General features: G+C 46.2%; 1 long non-coding RNA gene across 1 annotated transcript; it reads left to right on the forward strand.

The window, feature by feature from the left end:
* The first annotated feature begins 8,726 nt into the window (after positions 1-8,726).
* Positions 8,727-17,853, forward strand: LOC125439286. Its single transcript, XR_007245518.1, has 2 exons — positions 8,727-8,805; positions 16,633-17,853. It is a non-coding gene; the product is annotated as an uncharacterized LOC125439286 (long non-coding RNA).
* The last annotated feature ends 806 nt before the right edge of the window (positions 17,854-18,659 follow it).

An 18,659-nucleotide genomic window follows, 5' to 3' on the forward strand; every position in this document is an offset into this window, starting at 1 on the left:
GAACATAAGAACAAGCCAGCTGGATCAGACCAGAGTCCATCTAGTCCAGCTCTCTGCTACTCGCAGTGGCCCACCAGGTGCCTCTGGGAGCTCACGTGCAGGAGGTGAAAGCAATGGCCTTCCGCGGCTGTTGCTCCCGAGCACCTGGGCTGTTAAGGCATTTGCAATCTCAGATCAAAGAGGATCAAGATTGTTATCCAAAGATCGACATCTCTTCCATAAATCTGTCCAAGCCCCTTTTAAAGCTATCCAGGTTAGTGGCCATCACCACCTCCTGTGGCAGCATATTCCAAACACCAATCACACGTTGCGTGAAGAAGTGTTTCCTTTTATTAGTCCTAATTCTTCCCCCCCAGCATTTTCAATGTGTGCCCCCTGGTTCTTAATTTGCCCATGGCACAAATGTAACCCCTGTGTAAGAATGGGATGACCCAGGAAGGGGTGGAGTCTGAAAAGAAGCAGAAGGCTCATGAGGTTGGAAGAAGCAAGGCTACCAGGCTGGGACCTTGATTGATTTTATTAAGCCCTTAACACCTTGTTTAAGGTAACTGCAATGTTGTGGGGAACTAGTGGGAAGGGAGTTTATTTTTTTTTGCTATATTGTAAATGTTAGAATTTATTGTTTCAGGGTTTTTGTGTATGTAAATGGTGAGAGTTTTCTGGGAACCTTCATCATCCTGAATCCTGTTTACCAAGCCTCTGAAGTCTTCAAAAACCCACCACCAGCAAAGAAGAATTGTACTCGGCAATATCGGTAGACTGTAAATATAAGGACTCGAAAATGCCAACTGAGCAGGACTGTCAAGTGTAAATGTGAAATGTTTTAAAAGTGTTATTTGTTAAGAGCAGTAAACTGTTTTGGTTTAAATTTAGTTCTTTGCAACTCCTTCCCAGTACTGCCCCACAGAACCCACAGAAAGAGGTTACACACACACGGCCCTATATTGCACACGGCACATGTCCAAGGTTAGACATAACTGTCATGTAGATTTTGCTCATCTGGTTGGACACTTTGTCAGCACCTGACGGCGTTACCGTACCTTATGTCAAGGACCGGGCAAAAGTATCACTTGTAAATCTGCACTTAAGTGGGGAGGGATCCACAACCACTTTGGGAATGGCCAAACCACTGGGCGCACCCAAACTAGTTCCTTTAGATCCAGGCCAAAAAATGGAATCCTCTAAAATCTGAGTAATCAGGTAGAGGGCGTGTATACTCTCGAAGGTTCTATGGGCTTGATGGCAGGTTATTTTTTTTCTCTCAACTGTACCACACAAATGGCCTAAATGAATCATTAAATTGTTGTTGTGACTCACAGAATCATAGGACCATAGAGTTGTAAGGGGCCACACAGGCCATTTTGCCAACCCCCTGCACAATGTAGGATCAGCCTAAAGCATCCGTGACAATCATAGACCCTTTCCGCACGGGCCAAATACAGTGCCCTGGGGACAGCAAAAACCCCAGTGGCCCGAAGCCGCCATTTTCCCACCTCACTCCTCGAGTGAGGTTTTTGGAAAATGGTGGCTTCCAGCCACTGCCGTGCGAACGGCAGCGGCTGGAAGGCACCATTCCTCCCCCCTTGCCCGATTGACTTACCTTCTCTGTGACCGTCTGGCGTGTCTCCGAGGCCTGGGGACATGCCCCCCCCCCGCCCTGTGACTCCGGAGCAGTTGCACAGGGCAGGGGGGGTGACCCTTGGCCTCGGCAATGCCCCGGATGGTCACAGGGCTGGTAGGTCGTTCGGGCAACGGCGCTCTGTGGCGCCGTCTTCCCTTTCGTTATTGGGACCGTTAGCACGAACGGTCATGTACTCCGACCCAACCCCCAGCGTGGCCATGTGGAAACGGCCATAGAATCATAGAGTTGGAAGAGACCCCAAGGGCCATCAAGTCCAACCCCCTGCCATGCAGGAACACACAAGCAAAGCACTCCTGACATATGATCATCCAACCTTTGTTTAAAAACCTCCAAAGAAGAAGACTCCACCACTCTGCGAGGCAGTGAATTCCACTGTCGAAAAGCCCTGACAGTAAGAATGTTCTTCCTAATGTTTAGGTGGAATCTCTTTCCCTGCACCTTGAATCCATTACTCCGTGTTCATCCAGCCTCTGTTTAAAGATGACAAGTGAAGGGGACCTCACTGATTCCTCAGACAGCCAATTTCTCAATTGAACTTCTTACACTATAAAGTTTTTATTCCTCTAATATTTGGACAGTATTTTTCCACCCATAATTTAAACCCGTTCTTGTGAGTCCTATCCTCTTCTGCCAACATCAATGGCTCCCTGCCCTCCTGTGTGTGACAGCCCTTCAGATACTCACAGAGAGCAACCATGTGCACCCTCAACCTCTTCTTTTCCAGACAGAACATTTCAAAGTCCTTCAGCCTTTCCTTGCAGGAGTTTGTCTTAAGGGCCCTGATTACCCTTGCTGATCTCCTACGTACCCAGCCCCTTTGAGTCTCCTTGCAGAAGAGAAAAGGAGGTATGAATCCAAAATCATCATCATCATCATCTTCTTCTTCTTCTATCTACTTCCTTACTTTTCTCCCCTTAAAGGGTCATGGAATTGTGGCACAGTGGTTAGAGTGCTGGACTAGGGCTGAATTCAAATCACCTTATTGCCATGAAACCAGAGGTGGGATCCAGCAGGTTCTCACAGGTTCCCAAGAGTAGGTTACTAATTATTTGTGTGTGCCGAGAGGGGGTTACTAATTGGTGATTTTTGCCTTAGTTACGCCCCTCCTCTCAGCAGTAGCGCGCAGAACTTGAAGCAGTCTAGCAGGAGGTGCACCGGCATGCGTGGCAGCCTGCGCCTGCGTGCATTCGTTTCCCACCCAAGGACCGGCGCAGTATCTGCATCCTTGCCACAGCCCCGCCTAGGAATGCCCCACCCCCGGAATGCCCAGCCACACCCCGTCGTGCCCGCCCAGCCCCATTGGCACTATGCCACAGTTTGAATCCCACCACCATGGGAACCTGTTACTAAAATTTTTGGATTCCACCACTGCTTCTAATCCCCTCCCTTGGAATTCCAGTAGAATGAAGTAACTAGCAACATTCCAAGAAAAGTGGAATCTTTAAGGTAGATAAGATAGGTGTTGCTCAGCTAGAAGGTAAGAAAGCATTTTCACACTCAGAGCAAAAAAAAAAGGAAAACAAGGCAGGCGTTTCCCATGTCACCATCTCCCACCTCACCCCCGAACATCTATGACAAGATCAAGGAAAAAGTGACAACGTGACAACAGTTTTTTCAAAGGATCTTGACAATAATGTGAAAATTGTCAAACAGGGGCCACGCAACAGATTTCCACCTGTTGTGGAAGATCCTGGGAAGCCAGATCCTGTAAGCCCAGATGGCCAAGGTACTCAAAGCCCCGCAGATGGATTCTTCAACTCCAAAGTGGCAGTTTTTGCAACCATTTCGGTGCAAAGGTACCATTAGATGCAGGATAATAACGTTAGCAATGGATGCAGAACAATAAACTGAACTTTAATCCCAATGAGATGGAAATAAGATGATGAGGGAAACAGCTTCTTCCACTTCTTTTGGAGGGAGGGTAACCAGCATCCCTAGAACAATTATGCCACTTCCAGAAGTGACCCAGATGTGTTGACACTATTTTAGAAGCGACACTCTGGAATTCACCCCCCAACTACACTAAATATGTTCTACTCTACCGAGACCCCCAGCTACATGGTTTAACCATGGAGTTTGGGGCAAATGTTTGAATGGGCTTACCTTTAGCCATGATCCGGAAATTGAAACTCATACAAAATGCAGCAGCCAGGCTCCTCTCTGGGGCAACAGCTAAGGACCGGATTACGCCGGTCCTATACCAACTGCACTGGCTGCCAATTGAGTACCGGGTCATGTTTAAAGTTTTGGTATTGACCTTCAAAGCCATTCGCGGCCTTGGCCCTGCTTATCTGAGGGACTGTCTCTCCCTATATTGCCCTTCTAGGCCCCTCCGCTCGTCAGAGGCGGACCTACTGGTGATCCCTGGCCCCAAGGCGATCCAGCTGGCCTCTACAAGGGCCAGTGCTTTTACGGCTCTTGCCCCTACCTGGTGGAACAGGCTTCCAGGTAGATCAGGGCCCTGTGGGACTTACAAAGTTTCCGCAGGGCCTGTAAAACGGACCTGTTCCGCCAGGCGTTTGGCCAGCCGGGATGATGTCAACTCCACCATAAGAACATCTGGCCTCCCGTGGGTACATAAAGGGGGAAGGAGGGGCTGAAGCCATCTGTAGTTTTAGTATTTTATATATTACTTTATTGTAAATTATGTATTTGATGTTTTAAATTGTTTTAGTGTTGATGGACACCGCCCTGAGCCTTCGAGGAGGGGAGTATATAAAAATAAATGAATGAATGAATGAATGAATGAATGAATGAATGAATGAATGAATGAATGAATGAATGAATGAATGAATGAATGAATGAATGAATGAATGAATGAATGAATGAATGTCACCCAGAGTGAGGATGTCACTTCTGGGTCACATTGGAATAACATCAACCTGGGATGCCAGTTGCACCCTCCAATTCCACCTGGGAATTTTCTCCTGCTGTTGAATGATAGTGGGCAATGGGAGGTAGAGGCAGGAGATCTTCTGCCCCTAGCACAGGGGTAGGGAACCTGCAGCTCTCCAGATGTTCAGGAACTTCAATTCCCATCAGCCTCTGTCAGCATGGCCAATTGGCCATGCTGGTAGGGGCTGATGGGAATTGTAGTTCCTGAACATCTGGAGAGCCGCAGGTTCCCTACCCCTGCCCTAGCAGGAAGCTGGTAATCTTAGGTGGAGGGGCTGCTAGTGAGAAGTAGGACTGCTTTAGCATTTAAGGTGCCCTCTGTTGTGGATAGGATTACACTCCCTTTGAAAGAGCAGCTCTATAGCTTGGGGATACTATATACCCACACTATATACCCACACCCACAGCTGCTGCTCAGGAGCAGCAGCAGCCGAAGGCCATTGCTTTCACCTCCTGCACGTGAGCTCCCAAAGACACCTGGTGGGCCACTGCGAGTAGCAGAATGCTGGACTAGACGGACTCTGGTCTGATCCAGCAAGGCTCTTTCTTATGTTCTTACTGTTGCAGGATAATTAGCCTTTTGGGACAAAAAAAGATCAAGCCACACTACTGTGTGTACTGTCTAAATTAGATTGCTGAAATATGCTCTACTCTACTGGGTCTGTCCCTGACCAGTGTTCAAACATTTCAGTTAATATAGAGCACTGAAATCAGGTCATAGGATCCATATCTTGAGCCACTTTCACCTGATCTCAATTTGTTTCAGAGCCCAAGTCCAGGTGCAGATGCTGACTTCTGAAAGGCAATCATAATTTAAGGACCATTTATTCCCACAGAAACCTAACCAACTGCCACAATTATAATCTGAAGGCATGCTTTGAGTGCATCCTACTTCTGTGATCACACTGGTGGAAACCCGGGAGAAGGCTTCCTCAGCCATGGTGCTGAAACTATGGAATGCCCTCCCCAGAGATATCTGTGAATCCCTTTCATCAGTATATTCTTCCAATGGACAAAGATCCCTTGTTTTGTGTGGAGTTCTCTCAGGGCGATTCCGCACATGAGTAAAATAGGTTTGACCCAGTTCCCTGAGAAGGGTACTAACCTATCAGGAAGCCATTGTTGTTCCCCACTACAGCAACTGGGTAGCTTGATTCCCAGCTCTCAGAGGGCTGAATCGGCTCTCTGTGCTCTTCTCTTAAGCTCACAGGATTGGAACCCGAAAACTTCTGTTCTAATGCGGCCATGTTCCGCCTATCCTCATTAATAATGACTATTAAAAAACTGCCACAGGAATGGGAGGGAACAAAGGAACGGCGCTTTTTGGATTGGCCAGTTGCACGCATGTCCCAAACACTCAGCTGCTGATTGGTCATTGAATGGGGACTCCTGGCACCAGAGATTCCGCGACTTTACTGGATTCACTCGAGCTGGAGTTCGAAGCAAGTGGGTTCCCTTAAAAAAAAAGTAGTAGTAGTCCCAACTGAGCCTAGGAAATTTGACCTGCGCTACATGGGGCTTAAGCTGGTACAAAAACCATCTGATCCCAGTGGATTGTGCGGCACCAGCAATTTAGGTGGAACGCAGCTCAAACTTAGGTCGATAACGCAAGTGCGGAATCGACCTCAGTGTTCTGAGAGAATTGACTGGCCCAGGGTCAACCATCAGGTTTCATGTGGAGGAGTGGGGAATCAAATCTGGCTCTTCAGATGAGAGACCACCACTCTTAACCTCTACATCACACTGCTTTGCATTTACTTTTTAACCATCCTAATGGCTCTGACTGAGCAGAAAGGAAGAATATAAGTTTTGTAAACCGATAAAATAACCTTTTAAATTAGTTTTTTTATTGTCGTAAGAACTGCCTTAGCTGTGACTGGTTTTTGAGGAACTCTTTACAGTTTGTCATCCAGCGTGAAACTTTACTTGGAACGATTATGTTAGGTGACTTTCTACAATAATATTCATCTGACATAACCACAAGCCTTTGAAGTCTGTATTCGAGGTAGGATTTTATCTGGAAGAGCAACTAGCTCTGTGGGTTTTTTTGTTATTTCATTCCAATGTATGTTGTTGGATAACACTGACTGTGTATTCGAAATTGCATTCCATTAATTTTGTCACAGTGAAGACGGTGATGCATATTGTTGAGTTTCATATTTATGAATATGTAATCATAACATCAGTGGTGGGATCCAAAAATTTTAGTAAGAACATAAGAACATAAGAACAAGCCAGCTGGATCAGACCAAAGTCCATCTAGTCCAAGCTCTTCGTTACCATGAAAACAGTGGGCTCCACCAGGTGCCTTTGGGAGACTCAGCAGGTTCCCTTAGATGGTGGTGGATTCAAAGCAGTGGCAAAATGAAGCCAATGGGACTAGGGCGGGCAGCTGACGGGCGGCCAATACGAGCATCTCTGGGGGCTGCAGGCATTAACCACTCTCTGTTACTGTAAAAAAAAACTCTCTCTCTTACTGTAAAAAAAAGTTCCTAATTTCCAGCTAAGTATCTTTTCTATCCATATAATTTAAACTCGGCTATTATAGCAAGTCCCATCCATCTACTGCCAACAGAAACAGCTATTACTTCTCCCTCTGAAGCTGCCTGTCAAATACTTAATACTCTTTCAAATACTTAATTTTGTTTCTAGAAATCAAAAAGAAGGGACTACTTTCCTTTGAACAAAGGAACTTTACTACATATTTCTAAAAAAACATGTTTTTAAAACAGCCCAACAGGGAGAATTCATCCCGCTTACTTTTAAGCTGACCAGCTACATGGGAAACAACAGGACTTCCTTATGACTTTCTTGGATACCGAATGGCATTTCTTAACGGAAAAAGCAGACCCAATTCAAAAGTAACAACTTCTCGGCACACACAAATAATTAGTAACTCCACCTTCAGGAACTGGTGCAGGACTACCTGCTGGATCCCACCTCTGCATAACAAACTTCTCCTGGATGTTGCAGTTGATGCAGTATACGTGAGCCTATATTGAGCGCAAATTCTTTGTCTTACTGTGGCGCAATGGCAACAATAAATTAATATGTGAGAACTTTTAAACAAATGTGCCTTCCAAAGTAGACTTTCCAAATGACAATTTCACATGAAGCCATAGCCAAAGAGGACTTTTTTGTCATAGCCAATATCTGACAAATGTTTCAAGAAACCCAAGAAACATTGATCATTCGGTATATGAGTATTTTTATATGTATCCTCACTCAGGCCAAGCCTCGCCAATCGCCATGCTGGGGGCACTGGGGTTGGGTCAGACGCCATGTACCGGACCGTTCGCATCCTAACAGGCAGTCCCGAAAACTACTGGAAGACCGGTGGCAAATGCAGACACTTTGCCAAATGCCCACCTCCGATTTCACCCCTTCCCTGCAACCCGCCCGTGCATCCACCGTAGGCCTGTGGGACACGCCTCCCGTCACAAGTGGCGCGGATCAAGCCCGGAGTCTGTGGGCAGCAGGGCGTGGTCCCCAGGCCTATAAACTGCAATGCTGCTGGACGGTCGCTGAGAGCAAGCGTAAGCCGATTGGGAAAGTGCGGGGAGGATGGTGCCTTCCAGCCGCCGCCATTCGCGACGGCATGGCAAGAAGCTGCTGTTTCCCAAAACCTTGCCTCGGTGAGCAGGCTGTAAAACAGCCGCTTTGTGCTGCTGGGGAGTGAGCGAGGCCGCCAGCTGGGAAGCAGCTGTGCCCCCCATGCAAACAGCTCCCTGGGGGCGGCGTTTTTTCCGTCCCCGGGGCGCTGTATTTGGCCCATGCGGAAAGGGCTTCTACAGTACTAAATCAATTTAATTTCAAAAGTACTAAGACAAAATAAAATGGTCAATTTGGAATGGATGCAATAGTTCCTGTTGTATCTATTATAAGGCTTTTTGATGATGAATACAGTTCATGGACCAAAATCCAGCTCTCTAGTTCTTGCTAGATTTTGGCAATGCCACTGATAAAAATACCATCCAAACTGCCTCACCAACACTGTCGAAGGAACAATTGTCATAAACGTTTACAAGATCCTCCTGATTTCATAATATGAACTATATTGCAGTTCCATTAAAAATAATGAGTCAAGAATCAAATATTAGATGATGACAAAGTTGGGTGTATGGCACATAATGACCTTTGCGTTTCAGGATAAATGTCTCACATCCTGGGGAGGAAAGAAGGGATATCCTATAAAAGGACGCGTGTCTCATGCTGGAGTCAATTCACGTCGAACCCTTTGTGTTTACGCTTCCCACTTGCTGAACCAGGTAAGTTTTCTGAATGGATTTCTGCCTTTGACTTTAAAAATCAGCAATCAGAAACTCCATTTAGTGAATTCCTTCTCCTAAAGACAGGAAATACTGTCATTAGAGGAAGATTCCTGCATGGTTGAAGAGAGTAACTGAATCTAGCAAAGGTGTGTCATAGTTCTCTGTTGTGTCTTTCAGCCCAGAATGTCTGGCCCCTTCTGCACACGCAAAATAATGCATTTTCAAACCACTTTCCCAACTGTTTGCAAGTGGACTTTGCTATTCCGCACAGCTTTAAAGAGCACTGGAAGCAGTTTGAAAGTGCATTATTCTGCATGTGCGGATAGAGTCTCTGTGCTTAACTGTGTGCTTAACTTGGACTGAAATTATCTCTTAATATTTAGGTACTATGCATGTTTGAGGGGTTCATCTTGGTCAGGGACCACGATGTCACTTGATATAAGAATCTGAATTTCTATTTATTCGAAGACATTTTTCTAATTTATCTTCACTGCTAATTTTATGAATGACTGGACAGAAAAGAATGGTAGGAAAAGTTGAAGGCGGCAGGAAAAGAGGAAGACCCAATGTGAGATGGATTGATGGATTGGCAGCAGTGGCGCAGGAGGTTAAGAGCTTGTGTATCTAATCTGGAGGAACCGGGTTTGATTCCCAGCTCTGCCACCTGAGCTGTGGAGGCTTATCTGGGGAATTCAGATAAGCCTGTGCACTGCCACACACGCCAGCTGGGTGACCTTGGGCTAGTCACAGCTTCTCGGAGCTCTCAGCCCCACCTACCTCACAGAGTGTTTGTTGTGAGGGAGGAAGGGCAAGGAGATTGTAAACCCCTTTGAGTCTCCTACAGGAGAGAAAGGGGGGATATAAATCCAAATTCTTCTTCTTCTTCTTCTTCTTCTTCTTCTTCTTCTTCTTCTTCTTCTTCTTCTTCTTCTTCTTCTTCTTCTTCTTCTTCTTCTTCTTCTTCTTCTTCTTCTTCTTCTTCTTCTTCTTCTTCTTCTTCACCATAAGTTGGAAGTAATTTTACAGTATATTGTCGAAGGCTTTCACGGCCGGAATCACTGGAGCGCTGTGTGGTTTCCGGGCTGTATGGCCGTGTTCTAGCAGCATTCTCTCCTGACGTTTCGCCTGCATCTGTGGCTGGCATCTTCTGAAGATTTTACAGTGAATGTAAAGAGACTGAAGGGATGTTTGGTTTCCCTTCATCTAACCCAGGGGTAGGGAACCTGCGGCTCTCCAGATGTTCAGGAACTACAATTCCCATCAGCCTCTGTCAGCATGGCCAATTGGCCATGCTGGTAGGGGCTGATGGGAATTGTAGTTCCTGAACATCTGGAGAGCCGCAGGTTCCCTACCCCTGATCTAACCTCTCCAGCATCACCTATGATAGTCGCCATCAAATTGTGCTTAAAGCAGCTTTTCAAAGCAATTGAAAGCCAAACATTCAAGGACTATTGTAGAATGGACACATTGTAGGATTGACATAAATGATAAGGAACATTTCTTTAACATTCTGCACATCATTTACTAGAGTTCATCATGATCCTATAAGTAATGGACAGAGAATAATTACTATTTGTGTTTATATATCCTTTGGCTGAGCTTTTCCACTGCTAATTTAGCAATAACAATGGCTGACAGACTTTGATTTTCATTCGGCCCATTCATCTTAAATATACTAAAATACTAAACCTTAGAACATCCTGTAGGGATGGAATTCCAAAAACTAGGGAAAAAAGAGGGATAAGGGAGAGGTAGGTCTATTGAATGATGGAATAGCCGAGCTGCCACAACTTTATGCTTGGTGAAACAACTCTGTTTTACGGGTGTTAAAACATAGAAGAAAAACAAGTATCTGCGAAAGGCTTGCAGGTGATTTTTGCATCTACATCTGCTTCTGATACAAATCTCAGGGTGAAGGTGATTTTGGAAAAAGAAACAATATCAATATTTCATACTAGCGTGGCCCAGCCACGCGTTGCTGTGGCTTATTGTGGTGAAATGGGAAAGGAACAGTAGCAGCAAATCAATTGCAGAGGCCAGCAGTACATGCTCATGCAAACATGCAGCCTGATACCTGATTACTAAATGCGATGTCGTGTGATGTGATGCCAGCATTCCTTTATGGGGAATTGAAAGGCACCCCTCCCACACATCTAGGCTGGCTGGTCATGATCCTTTACCTGGGAGTAAGTTTGGTTGGTGGCCATGGGTGTCGCTTCTGAGAAAACCCTCTGACGGGTGCGACGCAGCCATTCAAAGTATGTCATGGTTGCTGTACTGAGCTTACTCCTGAGTAATGCGTGCCTGGTTTTCTTAACTGTAACTGCAGTATTCAAGGAATCTAGGGTGTCTGGCCCCTCCCTCCCATCCCGCCTGCACTTGTGTCGCCCCTCCTCACTCTCTTTCCCTCCTCCCTTCTCTTCTTGCATGCCACCTCCCTCCCTCCCTTCCCCTTTCCCTCCGCTTCGGTGGGTGGGTCATATCAAGATGCTGCTGGGCTCCCTGCCTCCCCTCCCTTGCATGCAACCCTCACTGTCTCCCTCCCTCACTTCTCTTCCCTTGCATGCCACCCCTCCCTCCCTCCCTTCCCTTTCCCTCCGGGCTAGGGTGGGTGGGTCATATCAAGATGCTGGGCCCCTGCCTCCCCTCCCTTGCATGCCACCCCCTCACTCTCTTCCCTCCCTCACTTCTCTTCCCTTTGCATGCCACCCTCCCTCCTCCCTCCCTTCTCTCCGCTAGGTGGGTGGGTCATATCAAGATGTAGGGCCCCTGCCTCCCTCTTCCTTGCATGCCACAGCTCACTGTCTCCTCTCTCACTTCTCTTCCCTTGCATGCCTCCCCACCGTCCCTTTCCTCTCCCTCTCTCTCTCTCTTCCTTGCATGCCACCCAGTGGTGGGATCCAAAAATTTTAGTAACAGGTTCCCATGGTGGCGTGTAGACCAGCCCGCTACTACTGGGCTGGGCGTGGGCACGACGGGCGTGGCCGCCATTCCAGGGGCGGGCATTACTGGAGGGCTGTGGTGCTGACTTCAGCCGGGCTGTGCCGTCCTGCGGAACGATGCACGCAGGCGCAGGCTTCCACGCACGCTGGTGCACCTCCTGCTAGGACTGCTTGAAGTTCTTCTGCGCTGCCACGGAGAGAAGGGCGAATTCAAGGCAAAAATCACGCGTGACAAAATCACCACTAGTAACCCCCCTCTCGCACACACAGTCAATTAGTAACTCTACTCGAACCTGTGAGAAACTGCTGGATCCCATTCCTGATGCCACCCCTCCCTCTCAGTGGCAGTGGAGCGTTAAGAGCTGCATCTAATCTAAAAGGAACTGGGTTTGATTCTCCGTTCTGTCACTTTGAGGCTGTGGGAGGCTTATCTGGGGAATTCAGGAGTAGCCTGTACACTCCCACACATGCCATCTGGGTGACCTTGGGCTAGTCACAGCTTCTCGGAGCTCTCTCAGCCCCACCTACCTCACAGGGTGTTTGTTGTGAGGGGGAAGGGCAAGGAGATTGTCAGCCCCTTTGAGTCTCCTACAGGAGAGAAAGGGGGGATATAAATCCAAACTCCTCCTCCTCTTCCTCTTCTTCTTCTCCTCCTCCTCCTCCTCCTCCTCCCCTCTCCCTCGTGTGTATGTGTGTGTATGTGTTTCACTTCCACTGGAGTTACTGCCTATGTGCTGTTTCCACTGCTCATCTTTGGCCATCTGAGTGAACATTCTAAGGGCACGAACATTCTAAGGGTGACAGTTACACACACACCAGGGAGCGCGAGGAAAAAGGCGTTTTTACCTGGGCCAGGTATGAAATTTCAGGTATGTGAACATCTGAAAACACTCTCGCCTGACTGACTATAGTGGCTGGGAATTTTCAGAGGAATTGGCCCAGCAGTTACTGAGGTACCCTGTCATCAACACATACACGGTTAGCTTTTTATATATATAGATTGACTAATATGTATGCCACAAATGTGGTCACAAAAAAATGCAGATTTCAAACATATATTCTGGGAGAGATCAGTAGCTGATAAATTTTAGAGGCAAGTTTTAGATGAAATATGTCAAATAACAAGGAACATAAATCCAAATTAACCATAAAACTGTGATTCTTGATCTTACTATAGCAAAAATCTTACTCGTGCCAAATTCAAGCTGGGGGGGGGGGGCTTTAATATTAAAATCCTGGACCCAGAAAGTCTGAAAGATAGTAGATTTGTCAAACTGATCAGATTAAGACACAAATTAACCCAACTTTATTGTTGAGTTTGAATCTTTGAAGGAAGTTTAAAAGAGGGGGGGGGATATTCCAGATTATATAATCCAACTTCAGCCTTATAGTCCATACTGCTCAGGTGGTGGAGGAGGAGTTTTGAATTTATATCGCCCCTTTCTCTCCTGCAGGAGACTCAAAGGGGTTTACAATCTCCTTGCCCTTCCACCCTCACAACAAACACCCTGTGGGGTAGGTGGGGCTGAGAGAGCTCCGAGAAGCTGTGACTAGCCCAAGGTCACCCAGCTGGCGTGTGTGGGAGTGCACAGGCTAATCTGAATTCCTCAGATAAGCCTCCACAGCTCAGGTGGCAGAGCTGGGAATCAAACCCGGTTCCTCCAGATTAGATACACGAGCTCTTAACCTCCTACGCCACTGCTGGTCAGGAGTGGATCACTTTTTTCTGCTAAGGCATAGACTAGACTGGCATTAAACATGCTAAATCAGGGGTAGGGAACCTGCGGCTCTCCAGATGTTCAGGAACTACAATTCCCATCAGCCTCTGTCAGCATGGCCAATTGGTTCCCTACCCCTGTGCTAAATGAATCACGCAGAAACAACAGACAGAATGGGGACATTATTTATTTATTTATTTTATTTATTGTTTGGACTTTTATACCGCCCCATCCCCGAAGGGCTCTGGGCGGTGTACAGCATAAAATATTGATATAAATAAACAACTAAAACCTTTAAAACAGCGATAGCAACAATAAGAACAGTAATAGAGGCCCGCCAACCCCATATTTTAAAAATTCTCCTGGAGGAGGAGGACTAGTCCCAAGATGAGACAGGCCCAGATGTAAAGAGCCAGCGAGAGGCACCACTTCAGCTGGTGGTCCCTCCAGCGTCCGGGCGGAACAACTCCGCCTTACAGGCCCTGCGAACTCACTCGAGGTCCAAGCAGGGCCCTAACAGCCGGAGGAAGGGCAGCCCCACTGCCGGGCCAGGGGCCGTAAAGCCCCTGGCCCGCGAGGCCAGCCGCATCATTGAGGAGCCAGGGACCACTAACAAATTAGCCTCCGTTGAGCCGAGAGGCGTGCAGGCAGGACATGGGTGATGCGGTCTCGAAGATACGAGGGCCCCAGGCCGCGTAAGGCCTTAAAGGTCAACACCAACACCTTGAAAATGATCCGGAACTCCACCGGAAGCCAGTGCAGCTGGCGCAATACAGGTTGAATATGGTCATAAGTGGCGCTGCCTGTAAGTAGCCGCGCCGCTGCATGCTGGACCAGCTTCAGTCTCCGGATCAAACGCAAGGGAAGGCCCGCGTAGAGCGAGTTACAATAGTCTAATCTGGAGGTGACCGTTGCATGGAATGTACATTAAACCTAGTATGCAGAATATGACTGCAAAGCAGTTTAATTAACAACAAATCTGTTAAACAGTTCTCTTCTGTTGAATTATTTTCACTTAGAAATTAGATGACTTGCTTTCCATTTACATAAAATAGCATCCACAAATATCTGCTAAGTCTAACTGAGCAGTGCGGCATCACATTGATGACAAAGGAAATGGCTTGGATCTTATTAAAGTGTTCTTCCTGTGCTCGTGTTGCAAGACACCTTCTGTAGATGGGATATGGTTTTGCACCAAAATAACAACATTCTTACACCAGCAGAAGGAAAATGCAGACACAGTTGGGAAAAAAAGAAAGCTGTCTCCATTCCATTATGTGATTCAAAACTCTATATTGTAACAAAAGTGGGAAGACAGGAGAAAAGCCTCTTATATTGAATACTACCTTTACCATATAACCATTCCCATTCCAAATCGTCTTCAAGGTATTGGTGTTAACCTTTTAGACCTTACACGGTCTGGGACCCTCGTACCTCAGGGACCGTCTGGCCCCATATGTCCCACGTCGGTCTCTTCAAGTGCCTCGCAGAGGCCAATTTACTGGAGATCCCTCAGCCCATGATGGGTTGGCCTCCACTAGGGCCAGGGCTTTACGGCACTGGCCCTGCCTGGTACAATGCTCTCCCCTTAGTTGTCTGGGCCCTCGCGTATCAAATGAGTTCCGCAGGGCCTGTAAGACTGAGCTATTCCTACTGATTCTGTTTATCCACTTGTTTGTATTTATGTTGTAAACCGCCCTGAGCCCCTTGGGGGAGGGCGGTATAAAAGTGGAACAAACAAACAAACAAACAAACAAACAAACAAACAAACAAACAAACAAACAAACAAACAAACAAACAAACAAACAAACAAACAAACAAACAAACAAACAAACAAATAAATAAATAAATAAATAAATAAATAAATAACAGAATAAGAAATAATTAAATTAAAAATTGCTAAGCATAGGGATGGGAATAATTAGAGGGCAATATGTAGCTACCTTACTTTGAAATGAAGACAATGGACATAAAGCGTGGATTAATCAATTATAGACTTAAAAGCCATTAAAGCCAACACGTAAATACATGACCAAAACAAGTTAAACCAGAGCTTATAATGAGCAGAAAGATAGAAACAACTCTTGAAACATTGGGGAGTAGGGTTGCCAATTCGGGTGGCCCGAATTGCGGAATATGCCCGAATCAAGGCCAATTCGGGTATATTCAGGCCATTTTCAGCCCGAATTCAGTGGCCCCAAATACAAGCTGATCCTAATACTAAGTTTAAAGAAAGAAAGAAAAACTACAGGATCCACTACCCTCCAGGATTCAGCGGCATTCAAGGACCATTTAAAGGGACTCCCGAATGCTGATCGTTTAAAGGGACTCCTGAGGAGGGAGGATTTTTCCCTTTTGTATTGGATTCTTAGGGAAACTTTCAGATGGAGGGGCATTTTTTCCTTTTTAAAAGGCAGACTGATACAGCCCATGCCATCTATACTAGCTCCAGGTCCATGGCACTGTTGTTGGTAGTCCAAATGACAGCCCAGAGACTGGCAAAATCAGTATGGGTAGTACAGCCAGGACAGGGACTCCTTTAAACGATCACCGAATGCCACCAAATCCCGGGGGGGGGGTGTCTTTCAGTTTGTTTTTCCCCTTCTTTAAACATTGCTCCCTTCCACCTCATCCTTCACAGTCAGAAATAAGCTGCCTGCCATTTCCTGGCCATTGGAGGGCCTTTTTTCTTTTTTTCTATTTTGTGGCTTGCATCTGTGTAGCTACACAGGTGCAGCCAGTCATATCATGGGACATTGGTATGGCTATTGGGGTTTATTTGTGCATGCCTGCGTAGCTATGCATGCGTAGGAAGTAATTAAAAAGAGAGAGCCGAGTCTATGTGTGAAGGTGCGACAGCAACCCAGATTGTTTCCATTGGCTTCAATTGCTGCCTGCACAGATGCATATGAATACAAAAGCCACAACGGCAACCTGTTATACATTTGCGGTGCAGAAGAGGCCTGCGTTTAACTAGTGTTGAATCTGAATTCAGAAGTGTCCTGTGCGATTGGGGTATAAGCCAACAAAATGGGGTATAAACCAACAACTACTATAAAATTGACGTAATGCACTATAATAAATTCTACAGAAATAACACTTGTAAAAATGTTACGTTTCTCCTCATCGCTACCCCATTACTGAATGTTGTATGTTCCTTTCAGCATCTCCTGAAGGACAGAAAGATGGGTTGCCATGGAGACCACTCCTGTTGCCACGGAAGTTCCCACTGTCATGGATCCCACAACCAGAATGTCTGTGTGGAGAAGATATCCGGATACTACGGAGGTGGAGGGTGCTGCCACGGATCCAGATCTTCCCATCATGGTTGCTGCCATGGATCAAGATCTTGTTGCCATCACGGAGGGATACAAAAATTCTGTCCTCCATCTTATCCCGTGTACTCGCAATATAAGCGTCCCTGTGCATATCCCTTTGGGTCTTTTAAATAACTTCCTTTAGAGAGCCAAACATTGGATGACTAGAGCTGATTTTTTTTAAAATCCTACCCCCATCATGCTTAAAATTCGATAAACCCAGCTTGAACAAATTTGAACGCACCACACTTGTTTTCAATTTGACACTGAGCCTCACTTGTTCCAGTGTTTCTGACATTTGAATTTTTTTAATCGCATCCCAGGGTCAAGACCCTGAATGCAATATTAAATTCAAATGTTTGCAAATTTGGCACCATTATTTGTAATTTACATTGGTCAGATTTTCAAACACTTGCATTCAAACTTCAAAAATTGCACCTGGAAATCTAATAAAAATCTTGTGGATTTTTTTTTAAATTAAAAATTCTAGCATGTAAACTTTATGCTGTTTTGTCTCAAAGATGAGGAGGGTCCTTGGCTGAAATCTTGTGCTGCGATGATAATTCTGCAAATCATTAAACTGCCACAATTCAAACAAAATTCTTTTGCTTTTTTGTTTCAACAAGTTAGCACAGTTATCCTCCAGAATTTTGAATCTGCAAAGGGGCCTCCCTATTAGTCTGTTGCAGCAAAAGAAAACAAAAGTCAAGTCTCACTTTCAGAACTATTAGCAGCATCTGGAAATCTGACATTTTGAATTTAACGTGTCTAATTTTGTTTTGGAATAGGACAATTCAATTGAATTTCAGCTCTATAATTTCATTCTTCAAATATGCTTCTCTCTCTCCTGCTTCCTGTAATTAAAGTCACCAACTTTGACACTTGAAATCTATGCAATCCACTTTTAAGTTGATAATCACTTTACCTAAGAGGTGATGTTCTGAGGTTTATATTGTTGGGTGCAATTAGTATTCTCAGGGCTCGCGAATATCTCTGGACTGTAAATGTTAATTTCATTTTCTGTATTCCACCTCCAATTGGAAGATAATAAATGTTTAAAAGCATCAAGTCAATTGTCTGCAAAGTATTTATTTTTTTAAAAAAAATCAATTGTTTCTTGTGAAAATATCACCTCTATCCAATTCCTTTGGTGTGAAGTTTTGCAGGAGTGCATCCAGATCGGTTGAACATGGCACAAAAGCCCAACATTCATGGGACACATCTCATCTAGGTAGTCACCCTGCACCTTGACAGGGGAATGCAGAAAACAAGCTTACCAAGGGATTTCATAGAATCATAAAACTTAGGCGGTTTCCGCACATTCAAGCTCGTGGGCTTGCATTGGAATGATTGATGCCGATGCAAGCCCTGGGGCCGTTCACACAAACGGCCCACAGGCTGCACGGCCAGCGGAGCATGATCCGCACAGCTGCACAGCCCCCCAAACAGCTGCCCACCTTTCCCCCTGCCTTTTGTCGCTTCGAGGAGGGAAGGGGACACGCCCCTTGGCCAGAGCAATGGCTGAAGTGACGGAGGCAAGGAGGCGTGCCCCCTTCCCTCCTCGAAGCGACAAAAGGCAGGGGGAAAGTAGGCAGCTGTTCAGGAGCACCACGGGAATATGCCGGCTGTCACCCACTGCTGTTCGCTCGGCAATGGGTGGCCACCAGCGTATTCCAACAAATTTGCCCCCCCGAGTGAGTTTCAGAAGCAGCATCTTCGTGCCACTTCAGGGGAGCCAGGATGGCGCTGCTGCGATGAAGCAGTGCCTCCTGTGCGAACAGTGCCCCAGGGACCATTTTTCCCCCCGTCCCTGGAGCGCTGTTGTTTGCCCGTGCGGAAACCGCCTTAGAAAAGCCATATGGGCCATGTAGATC

The sequence above is a fragment of the Sphaerodactylus townsendi genome, linkage group LG01 (assembly GCF_021028975.2).
Source record: "Sphaerodactylus townsendi isolate TG3544 linkage group LG01, MPM_Stown_v2.3, whole genome shotgun sequence".
NCBI classification, from domain to species: domain Eukaryota; kingdom Metazoa; phylum Chordata; class Lepidosauria; order Squamata; family Sphaerodactylidae; genus Sphaerodactylus; species Sphaerodactylus townsendi.